This window comes from Patagioenas fasciata, chromosome 2 (assembly GCF_037038585.1).
Source record: "Patagioenas fasciata isolate bPatFas1 chromosome 2, bPatFas1.hap1, whole genome shotgun sequence".
Classification (NCBI taxonomy): domain Eukaryota; kingdom Metazoa; phylum Chordata; class Aves; order Columbiformes; family Columbidae; genus Patagioenas; species Patagioenas fasciata.
Window position 1 is genome coordinate 84,136,350 of NC_092521.1, and position 7,071 is coordinate 84,143,420.

The following is a 7,071-nucleotide window of genomic DNA, read 5'->3' on the forward strand; positions in this document are numbered from 1 at the left end:
GCTGCAGCATCATCTCCACAGCATAGCAGTTATACCTAAAATTTGTACTCAGCTCCTTAAAGAAGCCTTCAAGCTATTCCCTACAGCGACTGTGTTGGTGGAGTCCTTCTTCAGTGCAAGACTGGGCTTTTAAGGACTCTCTATGATACCTACAAAAGCCAAAGCAGTGTAAAGGGGCAGGATTCTGCTTTCCATATTTCTGCAAACTCTACATCAGCAAATCACCCTGAAAAGCCACTTAGGTACCACTGCCACTACCTAACCATTTTAGTCTTTCCACACAACTGAGGTTTTGAGCTTTTCCAGCCTGCAGATCATTTTGAATATTCTTCTTTGGACTTCCTCTGGCTTGTGTTTTTTTTTTGTTTGTTTGTTTTGGTTTGGTTTTTTGTTTGGTTTTTTTTTGTTTGTTTGTTTGTTTGTTTTTGTTTGGTTGGGTTTTTGTTGTTGTTGGGTTTTTTTGTTGTTGTTGTGTTTTGGCATTGACAGGTCAGGAGCTCAGTGAGTATTTGCAGAGTATTCCCAGGAGAGTCTTCTGGACACAATGTATCTATCCTTTATGACAAACCACATTTGCAGGCTTTATTTTGCCCTGCCATATTGCATTGGCAATGTCTGATTCACTGCCCACTCTGACCCTGAGGTCTCCTTGGGCATTATTCATTCCTGGATTTATCTCATTCTGGTTAGCTCTAATAAGGCTGCCTTAGGCTTTTATTTCGACTTATTTATTTATTTATTTATTTATATCTTCATTATTTCTTCATATGGGAAAGGGTTATTTATGTCCAAGAGGGAATTTCATATTTTTGTCAAAAATTAAGAGTTAGTGCAGAAACTGTTGTGTTCTCCACAGCACGTACATTAGATTTTTATCTTCTTGTTAGTGATATGAGTTTGTGGTTGACAATTTTAAGTGCGTAAGAAGTATGAAATTTTTTTTCTCTTTCTTGAGGGACATTGTCAAGACAATGCCCTTCCTCCTCAACCCTCTTCTGTTGACAGCTGTAATGATATTAGAATTCCCAGACTAGATCAGGTCATTAGCCCATGAAGTGTCCTGTACCTGACACATTAGCTGAGTGAAAGGCTCAGCTAAACTGGTGAAAATTAATCAAGATCAGCACTGGTTGAAATCAACTATCCTGTCATGAGGTGGAGAATTTAAGAAGATTCAAAGAAGGCCTGAATGTTTATGAGTCTAGCTAAGACTGGAAAGACAAAACTCTCTCTTTTTTTTTTTTTTTTTTTTTCCCCCAGCTCTTGAACCAATCTAATATTTGGACATCAGGATGATTACTCCACATAAAACATACTGTCTCATACCTATCCTATCTGTGCCATCTGTGGCTCTTCTCTGAAGCAAGTATACCTGCCCATGGACAGTCACAGTACTGAATTAGCCAGGATGAAGACCCAAAGTGTAAACTTCTGACTCTGTGGTCTCTCTGGAATGCTCAAACCATTCAGACTGTGATGAAAATGTCCATGAATCTCAGTCATCAGCACAAAAGCAAGCTACAGCAGGAGCTAGGAATGTGTGATGGTTTCTTCTAAGCTATTCAGGAGAAATTCTGTTTCCAAGTGATGGAAGGTGTCTATGTGGGATTTAAGGACTAAGAAGAAAAGTCATGAAGATGATGAGAAGGTTTTCTACAAGCTGCATTATCTATGAAATAATCTGAAGGTCTCACTTCGTAACTCGTCACAAGAATTTGGGACTTCAGAGTTTTCCCAGCCCTGTTTATTTTCCAAAAATGTTGAGGGACTTATTCTGAATTTGTAAAGGGAAAACCTCCGTCTAAGAGAACTTCTTTGCACTCTTTTCTGCCTATTTTTTTTTTTTTTTGGAGGCGGGGAGAATGGGGCAGGGAGGGATGAGTGTGAGGGCACACAGAAGAGAGAAAATAAATCCAAAAAAAGAGTATGAATACAATTTCACATCACTGCAGCAGAAGGAAAAAAAAATACATTGAACCTGGTAGGCGACCAGATGATACAAAGATTTTTGAGGTAGGATAAATAATTGACTTGGTGTCACATCATTATGGATGTTATGCATGTTCACTATCCAGATCTTTGAAAATCCACAGTTTAACACTTCTGACCTTCTGTGATAAAGAATTCCGCAGACAAATTGCATACAGCAAAAAGGTATGTTCGTTTGTTTGTTTGTTTGTTTTATATTTACATCATTTTAATTTCAGTGTCAGTTTTATATTAAATGTCAAGAAAATAATCAGCTGTTGGATAATTTTAACCATATTTTTCATTTATTCTTGCTCATAGAATTCAAGTTGTTTTAATTTTTGCTTTCTCAAGCTTTAATGCTGTGTCTTCCAGGTCCCTAAATCCAGTCCTGTAGATCTATGTGTGGAAGGATTAGTCAGGCAACTGTAAGGGCTGAGATAACATTGCAGTTTACTATTCCTCAAGCCAGACGTGCTTCTCATAGGACTGAAAGTGACCCATTGTGTTTTCCTAGTCTTAATCTGTTGCAAATAGAAAAGAAACAGGTTAGCTCCAAACACCTTCCTGTCTTCTCCTGTCCATATAGGTTAGCTCCAAACCCTTTCCTGTCTTCTCCTACCCATACCCCTGGTCTGCTAGATCACCAGAGAAGTGATGGCTTGCCAGATGGATCCCAGTGATTACAAGTAACCCTGTATTGCGTATTCATTCCCGTTCTCTGAATTGTTGTGGTTTCATGGCTTCTTGAGTGTCCATCTTTCCCCATTTCAGTGGTGGAAGTCAGAAAATGAAAGTAATTATAAAGCAGTAATAAAATTTCAAGTTTATCCTTTAAATAGTTGTATTTATTCCTGAATAGTTTAGCTCTTCTAAACAGTCTGGAATTTCTACCTTCTTGACCTGATTGAATATGAGAATTTATTTCAAAAAGTGTTCTGGAAATTCAATTTTCTAGTCAACTACATTGATAGCTATTCCTTTGCTGCTCTGTGTCCATCTGAACTGTTCCAAACAGCACTATTTTTCTTTAAGAAATAGCTATTACTTCTGGATTGAATAATGCTTGACCATCATGACCCTCCCCCAGTTTTCCCTCTGGTGACTAGTCCATGTCTTTTTTGCCTAGGGATGGCAAAAAAAATGTCATTTTGAGTTGAACTCATACTGAAACAGATATTTTAAAAGTTTAATACACTGAATTTCTTACCTCTCCTAATTCCAGTGGTATTGAAATGTCACAAGAACAGTTGTTGTTATGTTGCTTCTGGTGTCAGTAATTACAGAACTGTGTTGCGAAAGTAACAAGTTGAAGGGTAATAGATACGTTTCACATATACCTAGTGTAGGTATGTTCAGCTGAACTGAACCCTTCCATTTTGGGGTTCACCCCTCATTCATTGCAAACTACAAGGAAACTCTGCTGTTAATAATGATAGTGAGTCCTTCACCTCTGCATTACCAATATGTCTGACTGATGATTCCTGACAAAAGCATAAAAATGTGAGCATAACAAATAAGACATGCAAATAGCAGCTAATGCCTCAGGAGTTTCATTACCTCAACAGGTACATGAAGTTATAATTGCTCTAATCTGCACCCACAGAAACATTTAGCACTTCTACTTGCCATAGGAGAGGCCTTAAAGGACAGAAATATCTTCCATTCAAAACATCATGGAGATCAAATACACCACAACCAATATGATCTTTAAATCCAAAAGCTTGTATCATTAGTGTAAGTGAGGATATTACACACATCTGCATGCATGGGATAGAAGCAAAAGGAAAATCAGATTATATCCCCCTAGCTGAATAATCATTTGTACAATAAAATCAGTTCATGACCAAATTTCACTGTGAGTCATTTGGGTACAGTCAGAATCTCAATATCTTCTCTGTAACTGATAAGAAATATTATCAGTGATCCTTTGATGCAGCTGTTGTAGGACTTGTTAGTCATGGGCACTAGGCAGAATCTGTAGATATTACTCCTTTCCACATGCGATATTATTGCAGTAAAATTAGAAGGCTATTTTGCCAGCTGTGCCAAAGTTTTGGGTCCTTCGGGAATTTTTTACAAAATGCAGATAAATATTTTTCAAGAAAAGTTTCATTTCTGAAACATAAAAACCAACCAACCAACCAAACAAACAAAAAAACAACAACCAACCCAAACCTCTAATTTATTGCAGAACCTGTAGAACTCTTCTGCAGAGTTTCATTTGCCATCAAAATGTCCCATTTTGGCCACAAAACCTATTATTTATTTGTGTGAAGCTAACACTCTTGCCAGTTCCCTGTTTGTTCGTGTCCATTGAGTCTCTCTTCTCTTAGGGCTCAGACTTTCTGTGTAAGTTACCATGGTTTAACCAGTTACTCCTCACTGCCTGAGCCACAGTAACTTTCTGTGTGTACTCTCAGGTGGTAGAGAACGCCATGTAATTTGACATTGTCAATCCCTTTTCTCAAGGGACGGGGCTAAAAAGAATTATCTTCCTTTTATTCCTGGCGAGGAGTGACTATATGAACAGTTACTATGCTTCAGCTGATGTAGGCTACTTGCTGTGCAGTAATAACTTGCTTGTGAGTCTGACATGAACATACTTTATATTTTAGTAACCTCTGGAGAATAGACTGTCTTTTCTGCCTCTGGTTGCACAGCACCTAGCACAATGAGAGAAAAAGCATGAAAAAATTATCCAAATAATTAATACATCAAAATCGCAGTGTATTTTTCAGTAGTACACACACATGCACATCCACTTGTAAACTTCCTGGTCCAGAGGGTTTGTCATCTAAACAGAGCTGAAAGGAAGATGCTGAAAAGAAAAATGAAGAGATGGAATGAGTTAAGCTTCACACAACGGGTCAGTTTAGATCCAGGGATAAAATCTAGACCTGATTCCTGTTCTACTCTAGCTCACACCAGTGTCTTATCCTCTTATTCATAATGCCTGCCATGTCTGGTTCTGACCAAAGATTTCAATCCAAGCACATCTTTCTTATATCTCAGATAAGAATTGCTGAGAACCACAGGTCACTCCTTCCCCCCACCTCATCAATTCTTCCTTCTCGGAATTATGACTTAGTCCAAATCTCCATCTTTCCTGATAATACTATTGATGCATATACCTGTCTGTGTGGTAGGTTAGGTCATATACAGATGGAACAATAGATCATTTTTTAGTAGTTTTCTAAAAGGTGGTGCTTTGCTTTCCCCCATATCCTCCACATTTTGATTCATATAATCCCAAGTATATTCCTTGCATGGCTGCAATGATCTCTGGAGTTATACCAGGCTTGAACTCTGCAACACACACCTTACACTAAGCTTGCAAATCCACATTAGGTTTTTCTTAACAAAGCAGTTTAAGTAATTTCCCCATCCACTACCTGTGGGCTAGTCACTCTTGCCTTTGCCCCACCTGACTTCTCTTCGGAGTTTTGTCATCAAACCCATGTGTGGGATGTGCTGTAACCTGGTCACAGTAATTGACATGGTTAAAAGTGACTGTTGCCGAAGTTAATTTTGTAACTCAAATCACTTGAGTCACCTGTTGTAGTGGTAAATCTGAGGGAATGTTGAACGACTGCATCTCTGTGTAAATGCAGGAGAGGGGTGGTTGAGGGAAACTTCTCAAATGACTGTGTCATTGGAATAAAATGTGGTGTCACATTGCACATTAAAAGATACTTTCCCTTTTCAGGAGAAATTATATAGCAGCATAATAATAAAAATGATGGAAAGTCCCCAGGACATTTGTGGAAGTTATTTTTCTAGCTATATACAGAATTTGCAAAGTGAGCTAGAGTTTTGTATTAGCATTTACTTGAGCTAATCAGCAAATCTGCTACTGCCTTTCTACTTGCCAACTGATATTGTCATCCCAGATAAAACAAATATCCTTTACACCACAGCTTTGTGGGTTCTTTGTGTGGCACTCATTTTATCTAAATAATATAACAGTGTTCTTGATGTTTGACTAAAGGCAGCGGGCTAGTAAAATTTTTAATGAAATTTCACATGGGCTATTCTTCTCCACAATATGTTCTCATCTGTTTCCTCACAAAAGCCTTTATCTGAAGAGTGGAAATTGCATCTCCTTGTGTTTACCTTCAAAGCTGCCAGAGGGACTAGTCATTAGAGATCCCCAGCTTTTCGAATCCGGTGACCAAATATTGTAGTGACTCTCTTGTCCCTACCTCTTGTGGATGGATGTAAAAGTCTTGTTACTGTAGAAGAGTGACACTGATGTGAATCTGCATCTTAAGAAGGAAGGGGTATTTTGAATTTAAGTGAATGTTTAAATTTCAAATGAAGGCAGTATTGCAGCTGAAAAGGTAGTATTGCAGCTGAAAAGGTATGTATTTACAAACACTGCACTGTCTGTGCAGTGTTTGTAAATACATATATTTTTCTTAGGAGGCTACACTATTTTTTAAATTTTCAGCTTGCCTGCTTCCATGCTGGTTGCTCATAACCATTTATCTTAATCCTTCAGGGTTATTTGCATCCTGCATCCTCTGTCCCTCAAGCTTCGGTCCTCTCAGGGAACTTGAAGAAACCAGGAGTCAAACTCTTTGTGGATTTTTTTGTGACTCCTTTCATATGGAGTTGCATAACTACCTCTATGGGTGACATTTGGAGTACAGTCCCTAAGGATGTGGCAGGTCACTGCAGGTTGCCATTGCAGTGCAGAGGAAATAGTGAAACTTTATAAAACAGCTGGCTGTTCAGCCTGGTATTAATATAATTTTGTGTCTTTTTTTCTCTCCATTATAAGGATTTCCAGTCAGAAGGAGAAGCAACAACCTTTTATTTTGCATTTAATAAGAATAGCCCCCATTAGAAAAGAGCATATAGTCAGGACCTTTTTTATCTACTTTCTCAATTGGTAGCAAACTGTGATAGTAATTCACAAGAGAATTAGCACACTGGCTTCTGCATTTCACTGTCTCCTCTTCCTGTAGCTATTTTAGGAACTGCAACGCTGTGGGATGTACCTAGTTCCCATTAATAGGTACTGAACTGAAAAGGAGAGAACTCAACATCATCTTCTTGATCCTTTTTCTTGTTTCTTATTCAGCGGGCCATCTAGCA